Source organism: Heterodontus francisci, unplaced genomic scaffold, assembly GCF_036365525.1.
Source record: "Heterodontus francisci isolate sHetFra1 unplaced genomic scaffold, sHetFra1.hap1 HAP1_SCAFFOLD_61, whole genome shotgun sequence".
NCBI lineage: Eukaryota > Metazoa > Chordata > Chondrichthyes > Heterodontiformes > Heterodontidae > Heterodontus > Heterodontus francisci.
Window position 1 is genome coordinate 9,781,109 of NW_027141441.1, and position 7,392 is coordinate 9,788,500.

The 7,392-nt window shown below is 43.2% G+C and overlaps 1 non-coding gene across 1 annotated transcript; it reads left to right on the forward strand.

The window, feature by feature from the left end:
- The first annotated feature begins 5,757 nt into the window (after window positions 1-5,757).
- trnar-ucg (transfer RNA arginine (anticodon UCG)) lies at window positions 5,758-5,846 on the forward strand. The gene is given in 2 exon segments: window positions 5,758-5,794; window positions 5,811-5,846. It is a non-coding gene; the product is annotated as a tRNA-Arg (tRNA).
- The last annotated feature ends 1,546 nt before the right edge of the window (window positions 5,847-7,392 follow it).

Sequence of the window (7,392 nt, forward strand, 5' to 3'; positions counted from 1 at the left end):
GTCCAGTAAACAGAAGAGCCTGGGTTCAACTCCCAGCAGAGCCTTATTTCACATTTGTGATATGCTTCAGAAGTTTCCTTGTCAATCATTTATGTCTCTGTTTTGTGAACTTGAACTTGGAATTCAAATTACATGATGAATTTCAGTCACAGGAGAAAACAGCCTTTGTGAAGGATGTGAGTTGGGAATGGCTGTTCCTCCTTGTCCAGAAATTCAGTGCTGATACGCCAAAGGCAACTTCTTTGACACAAATTTGTTCACGGTTACATTCAATCTGGAAAACAGCTCGACATTAATCTCACTGAAGGAAAGTGTGACTGCGTTGTATGTTTCAGAGTGTTTGTGTCGTTATGTGTTGCTTTTAACCGAGACTGGGGACATGACGCGAGTGGGAAGGTTGATCCGAGGTTTGGAATATTTGTCAATCAGGAACAAGAAAAATCAAAGGAACCAAATAAGAAAACCTATGTCTCGTGGGTATTGAGAGACGGTGAGAAGATATTAAACTTTGTTCCATTCAATCCAGCTGCGATGAACTTTGAATTTTTCCGCCTTTTATAAACATTATTTGAAGGGTCTCTGTAACAATGTTCAGTGTTGAGGAGAGTGGGGTCTGGGTGAGCAGCTGCTGAGTGTGACAGGGTCAGGACTGGATGCAGGAAGTTCTCTGACACTCTCTCTCCCTCTCTCACTCTGATGGCTTTGAGTTGATTTTCAAGTGTTTGAATAAATGAAGGAAGTTCCCTCCACCCATTTGTTTGGACAGACAGTGTAGTATAAGGATGTAAAGGGTTAATGCTGAAGATAGTGGGATCAACCCCTCCCACTGTCAGAGTGATGATGTAACAGTCACATGAGATGAGGTTTGGGAGAAGAGAGAGCAGCACCAAGGATGCTAGCTTAAGAGGTTTGATGAATGTGTATATAGTATTGTGTAAATTAGAAAAGAGTTCTTAGTTCTTTCAGCAGGAAATGTGTCCAGAAAATTTTCAGGAGTCGGAATGCAGATATTAACTCCAAGTGACAGTTCTGGGTTCATTTAACAAAAAAAAGGTAGCGAATAATATTGCTCACCGATTGAAATCCCCCAGTGAGGAGACAGTTAAACAGGTGATCTGTTGGGGCATCCTTCGATCCAAGGTTGCGGCAGCATTTAATCTCCGTTTTTGGTGAAATTCTCTGTTATTTGCATCTTTTTTTAATCAGCATTCATGGGTGAGTGAAAATCTCAAAAAAACTTAACAGTTCCATTCTTCCTTCTTCCCATCAGTTTCTCTTTTCTGTCTCAGATCAATATAATGATGAGAATCCCAATTTAATCTGCTGTTTCTGGTGTTTTATCCATTCCAATCAAAATTCAACATTCCAATCAAATCTATTTGTTATTCCACAGTGTCACTCCATGTGTTTTATTCTGTTGTATTCTCTCACAGTCTGTTTGATGATCAATGTTACATCTCAGTCTCTGTTCTGGTGAAGATCAGAAGCAGTGTTATCTGTTTGCACCACCCGACAAGTCGGCCTGAGGCTGTGTCTCATCGATAATGTGGAGTTAGGAACATCGAAACATAGGAGCAGGAGTCGGCCATTCAGCCCATCGAGACTGCCCCGCCATTCAATATGATCTTGGCTGAACATCCACTTCAATGCCCTTTTTCCCACACTTTCCTCATATTCCCTTATGTCATTTGTATTTACAAATCTGTCAATCTCTGCTTTAAACATACTCAACGACTGAGCTTCCACAGCCCTCTGGGGTAGAGAATTCCAAAGATTCACAACCCTCTGAGTAACAACATTTCTCCTCATCTCTTTCCTAAGTGGCTTCCCCCTTATTCTGAAATTGTGTCCCCTGATTTTCGACTCCCCAAACAGGAGAAACATCTTAGCTGCATCTGCCCTGACTGTCCTTTAAGTATTTTGTGGGTTTCAATGGGATCACCTCTCATTCTTCAAAACTCTAGAGAAGACAGCCCCAGTTTCCCCAATCTCTCTTCATAGGACAATCCCACCATCCCAGGAACAAGTCTGATGAACCTTCGTTGAACTCCCTCCATGGCAATAATATCCTGCCTAAGGTAAGGAGACCAAAACTGTACACAGTACTCCAAGTGCGGTCTAACCAGGGTTCTATACAATTGAAGCAAGAATTCACTACTCCTGTACTCAAATCCTCTTGTGATAAAGGCTAACATACTATTAGCCTTCCTAATTGCTTGCTGCACCTGCATGTTAGCTGTCAGTGACTTATTGACATGGACAGCCAGATCACCCTTATATTCTATAACTCAGTTAATAAAGGAAAGGATTCCATATACCTGCTGAACCACCTTATTGACCTGGACTGCTACTTCAGGAATCTGTGGACAATCACTCCAACGTCCCTCACTTCCTCTACACCATTCAGTGTTTTCCCATTAATTGTGGATTCCTTTGCCTTTTTTGACGCGTGCTCTTGCTGTTCCCTGCTCTCCGAGTGAACTCTTGCTCCCTCTCTCTCCTGGGCTCTTGATGCTCCACTCTGCTCTCACTGTTTCCCACTCTCTTAATGTATCAATATTTGTTTGACTTGTGTTTAATTTAAAATATGGATTAACTGTATTTTACAGTTGTAGGTTTTATTTGGTAGTCCTGTACAAGTTGTGGATTGGTATTTAATATTTAGCTCTGTGAAAACGATTGCGAATGAAAATATAACTTTCAATCTTATACATGGGCTGGTCTGCAAGCTCCAAGTCCTTCATTTTGTAGTAATGGAATTGATACTGTACCTTTCAGTCTTAATCTCTGTGGGATTTTTGAACTGGTATGTAATGCATAACTTGGTCTAACGTTCCAATGTACATTATTGGGATTCAAAGGATGATAGGAAATAGGGGCATTAGGCCATTCAGCCCATCAAGCCTGCTCCAACATTCAAACAGATCGTGACTGATCATCTACCTCTACGCCATTTTTCCTGCTATCTCCATATCCCTTGATCTTGTTAGTATTTAGAAATCTATCGATTTCTGTCTTGAATATGTTCAATGATTGATCTTCCACAGCCCAATGGGATAAAGAATTCCACAGATTTCCCACCCTCTGAGTAAAGAAATTCCTGCTCATCTCAGTCTCAAATGGCCTGCCCTTATTCTGAGTCTGTGTCCCCTTGTTCTAGACTCACCAGACAGGGGAAACATCCTATCCATATCTACCCTGTCACACCCTGTAAGAATTTTGTAAGTTTCAATGAGATCACCTTTCATTCTTCGAAACTCCAGAGAATTTCGGCTCAGTTTCTGCAGTCTCTCATCAAAAGACAATCCCACCATCCCAGGGGATTAGTCCGGTGAATCTCTGTTGCACTCCCTCTGTGACAAGTCTATCCTTCCTTCAATAAGGAAACCAAAATAGTACACAATATTCCAGGTGCAGTCTCAGCCAGACTTTATACAATTGAAGCAATACATCTTTAACCATGTACTCAAATCCCCTTTCAATGAAGCCAACATACCATTTGCCTTCCTAATTGCTTTCTGCACCTGCACACTAGCTTTTAGTGTCTCATGAACAAGGACACCCAGGTACCTTTGGACATCGACACTTCTCAACCTCTCACCATTTAAGAAATACTCTGTCTTTCTGTTTATTCTCCCAAAGTGGAGAAATTCACACTTATTCACATTATATTCCATCTGCCATGTTCTTGCCCATTCACTTACCCTGTCCAAATCCCCTTGAAGCCTCCTTGCATTCATTCTGTACCTTTCAATCATGCAAATTTTGTCTGTTCTGTTTCAAGGTTTATATTTAAAATGTAACCATGGTGACAGAGTTTATTTAGATCGAATGATGGGTTTGTTTTTGGACTGTGATTGATGTATCAACCTGTCAGCTGTATTGAATTGGAGTGAAATGGAAACAACTTCTGTCTCTCCTGCTGTTGTTTGACTGTTGGATTGAAAATGTGTCTCTCGACTTTGGGATCAGTGTCTGTCTGACTACTTCTTTTGTTTGTTCCAGTGGAACTGATGAGCTGGCAGTATCTCTGTGCTTTGGGAGTGATCCTGTACCGACTGTGTGTTGGAACGAGCTCGCTGCACTTTTCTTTGTGTCCAAGAATCACCACATCCAGTCAGGTTCCTTCATGTATTTTCCTGCAGGAATGAAAGAACTGGTGAGGTAGAAGATACAAAAGCGATCAATGTAATCGTCCCAATAATAATCATTATGAACAATCGCGAAATGAAAACCAGGAACACAAACAGTGTCAGTGTCTGACTCCACTGCAGTACTGCAGTATTCAGCTTCTGTTTACCAGGTGTTTGCAGTGGTTTTAAAACAAGTTTGTGACATTCAGAAACAACACAAGCCCTGCACTGCTCAATGACTGGGACTGTCCGATAGAGCAGTGACCTTTACACAGTCACATTTCTATTTCAACGGAAAACAAGCAGCCACTATTTAAAACGTGCCTTTCACACTTCTCACCTGGTGTCTGCAATAAACGCTCGTTATTTTGCGGCTATTTTTCCGCCACTGTTCACGATCCAACAAACAGTGAGAGACTGGAACTAAAGCAGGAAAATTCCCTCTCCTTTGGGTGGTGAAATTGTCAGTGATTTTCAATAGTGATTTCTTCCCATTGTGTCTCCCTGAGCCTGTACAGACACTGTCCGAGAATGAACTCTCACTTCCCCGTGTCGCCGGCTCACTCCATGTTCCGGGAGCAGCTCCTGCTCCACAGTGTCTGTTACAAACACTCCCCGACTCCCCCTCAACTTCCCACCACTCAATGCTAATCTCTGAGCACATCTGCAGACACGCTCCCAAAGCAGTGGCTGCTGGAAGCAGATGCTGTTTGTTCCCTTCCCCCGGGCCCGGGAAGTCTCCATTAGCAGCTGATTTAAAGCATCTTCCCCTGATTGAGTGAATGGCCTCACAGACTGGGTTGGGGAAAGGATGCGCATGCGCTCCACTCCTCACAGTGACGTCCCACAGGGGGCGGAGCAACACCGCACGTGCGCAGATCTTTGCAGCAACACAGCATTCAAACATCAATGGGAACTTTCCCCATTTCACCCTCATCAAAGTCCCAAAGAAAGTGAAGAGGGGCTTGGACTGGAGGGAGGGAGGGGCGGGGTAGGGGGAACCTAGAACCCAGAAAGCTGCCCACTTGCCCCATTTAGATGCTCAATTTGCGGTCATTCCCTGCAGGGGGTTTGTTATTATTGAGCCCCTCCTGGTAAAACAATCCGGTAGAAAGAGGGGAGAAAGGAGGGAGCCGGTGTGTTTGCTGGGACCTTGCAGAATTCATTTCAGCAGCAAAAGTCCCGGGTTATATTAACCCGAGTGAAACACGCTGTCAGTGAGAGGAAAACCGAACGGCCCTTTTCATCTTTTCATTGGAAACAAAGTAGAGCCGGAAGTGCGGCGAGCAGAGCAGACACACAAGCTCAATGACAGGAGAGCTCGGCCGTCCCTGAGTTTCAGCTCCCGGCTCTTACATTTCCTCATCCACACTGTCTTTACTGTGGATGTTCAGGGATTCCTTGTCGGATCTGAGGACTGTATCCATTAAACATTCTGAGTCAGGAGATCCACACACTCTCTGTTATCAAGATTTATGGGCAGGAATGTTTCAAAACTTTGTCTATTAAATCATTGTATTATTCACAGAACTAATGAGGCAATCGGTTCATTCTTCAGGACTTGAACTTGGTTTGGGTAGACCGAATACTGAGAGGTTCAGCACCTCTCCAATCCTTCGCTATTGGCCGTGTGGCCTAATGGATAAGACGTCTGACTTCGGTGTATTTTATGAAGTTATCAGAAGATTGCAGGTTCGAGTCCTGCTGCGGTCATTTTGGGCGATCAGTGTTCAGCACCGCAGCCTCACAGCTCCAGCGACCCGTGTTCAGTTCTGGCTAATGTCTGTGCGCAGTTTGAGTTCTCCCTGTCACTGCGTGTGTTTCTTCGGACAGCCAAAGACTTGCAGATTGATTGGTAAATTGACTATTGTGAATTGCCCCCAGTGGAGTTAGGTGGTGGGGGATGTGGTCGGAAATATGGGAATAATGTTGGATTAGTATAAATGGGTGGTTGTTGGTCGGCAGAGACTTGGTGGGCCGAAGGGCCTGTTTCAGTGCTGCATCTATTAATAAATAACTGATTTTTTTGATGAAATAACAGAAAAGGTTGATGAAGGGAAAGCAATGGATGTTGTCTATATGGATTTTCAGAAAGCGTTTGACAAACTACCACATAAAAGGCTGGGTAACAAAACTGAGGCTCCTGGAATAGGAGGGTCAGTATCTGCTTAGATTAAAAAATGTATGAAATATCAAGAAAAGCGAGTTGTGGTATTTGGTTGTTTTTCAGAATGGAAGATGCTGAACAGTGATGTCCACAAGGGTCAGTGTCAGGACCACCATATATATAAATGACTTGAATATTGGAATCACAGAATTGTTACTACACAGAAGGAGGCCATTTGGCCCATCGTGTCTGCACTGACTCTCCAAATGAGCAATTCACCGCATGTCACTTCCCCGTCTTCTCCCCATAATCCTGCACATTCTTCCTTTTCAGATAACAGTCTAATTCCCCGATGAATGCTTCAATTAAACCTGCCTCCATCACATTCTCAGGCAGTTCATACTTTAACCACTCGCTGCGTGAAAAAGTTTTACCCCATGTCGCTTTTGCTTCTTTTACCAATTACTTTAAATCTGCGCCCTCTCGTTCTCGATCCTTTCACAAGTGGGAACAGTTTCTCCCTATCCACTCTGTCCACACCCCTCATCATTTTGAATACCACTATGAAATCTCCTCGCCTTCTTTTCTCCAAGGAAAACAGTCCTAACTTCTCCAATCTATCTTCATAACTGAAGTTCCTCATCCCTGTAACCATTCTCATGAATCTTTTCCATAATCTCTCCAATGCCTTCACATCTTTCCTAAAGAGTGGCACCCAGAACTGGACGCAGTACTTCAGCTGAGGCTAGTGTCTTATACAAGTTCAACATGACCTCCTTGTTCTTGTATTCTATGCCTCTATTACTAAAGCCGAGGATACTGTATTCTTTATTAACCGCTCTCTCAACCAATGACTTATACCCCCAGGTCCCTCTGCTCCTGCACCCCCTTTAGAATTGTACCCTTTATTCTATATTGTCACTCCATGTTCTTCTGACCAAAATGAATCAATTCACATTTCTCTGCATTGAACTTCACCTGTTATCTGTCCTCCCATTCCACCAACTTGTCTATGTCCTTTTGAAGCTCTACACTATCATCCTTACAGTTCACAATGCTTCCAATTTTCGTATCATCCATAAACTTTGAAATTCTGCCCTGTACACCAAGGTCTAGGTCATTAATATATATCAGGAAAGGCAAGGGTCCCAA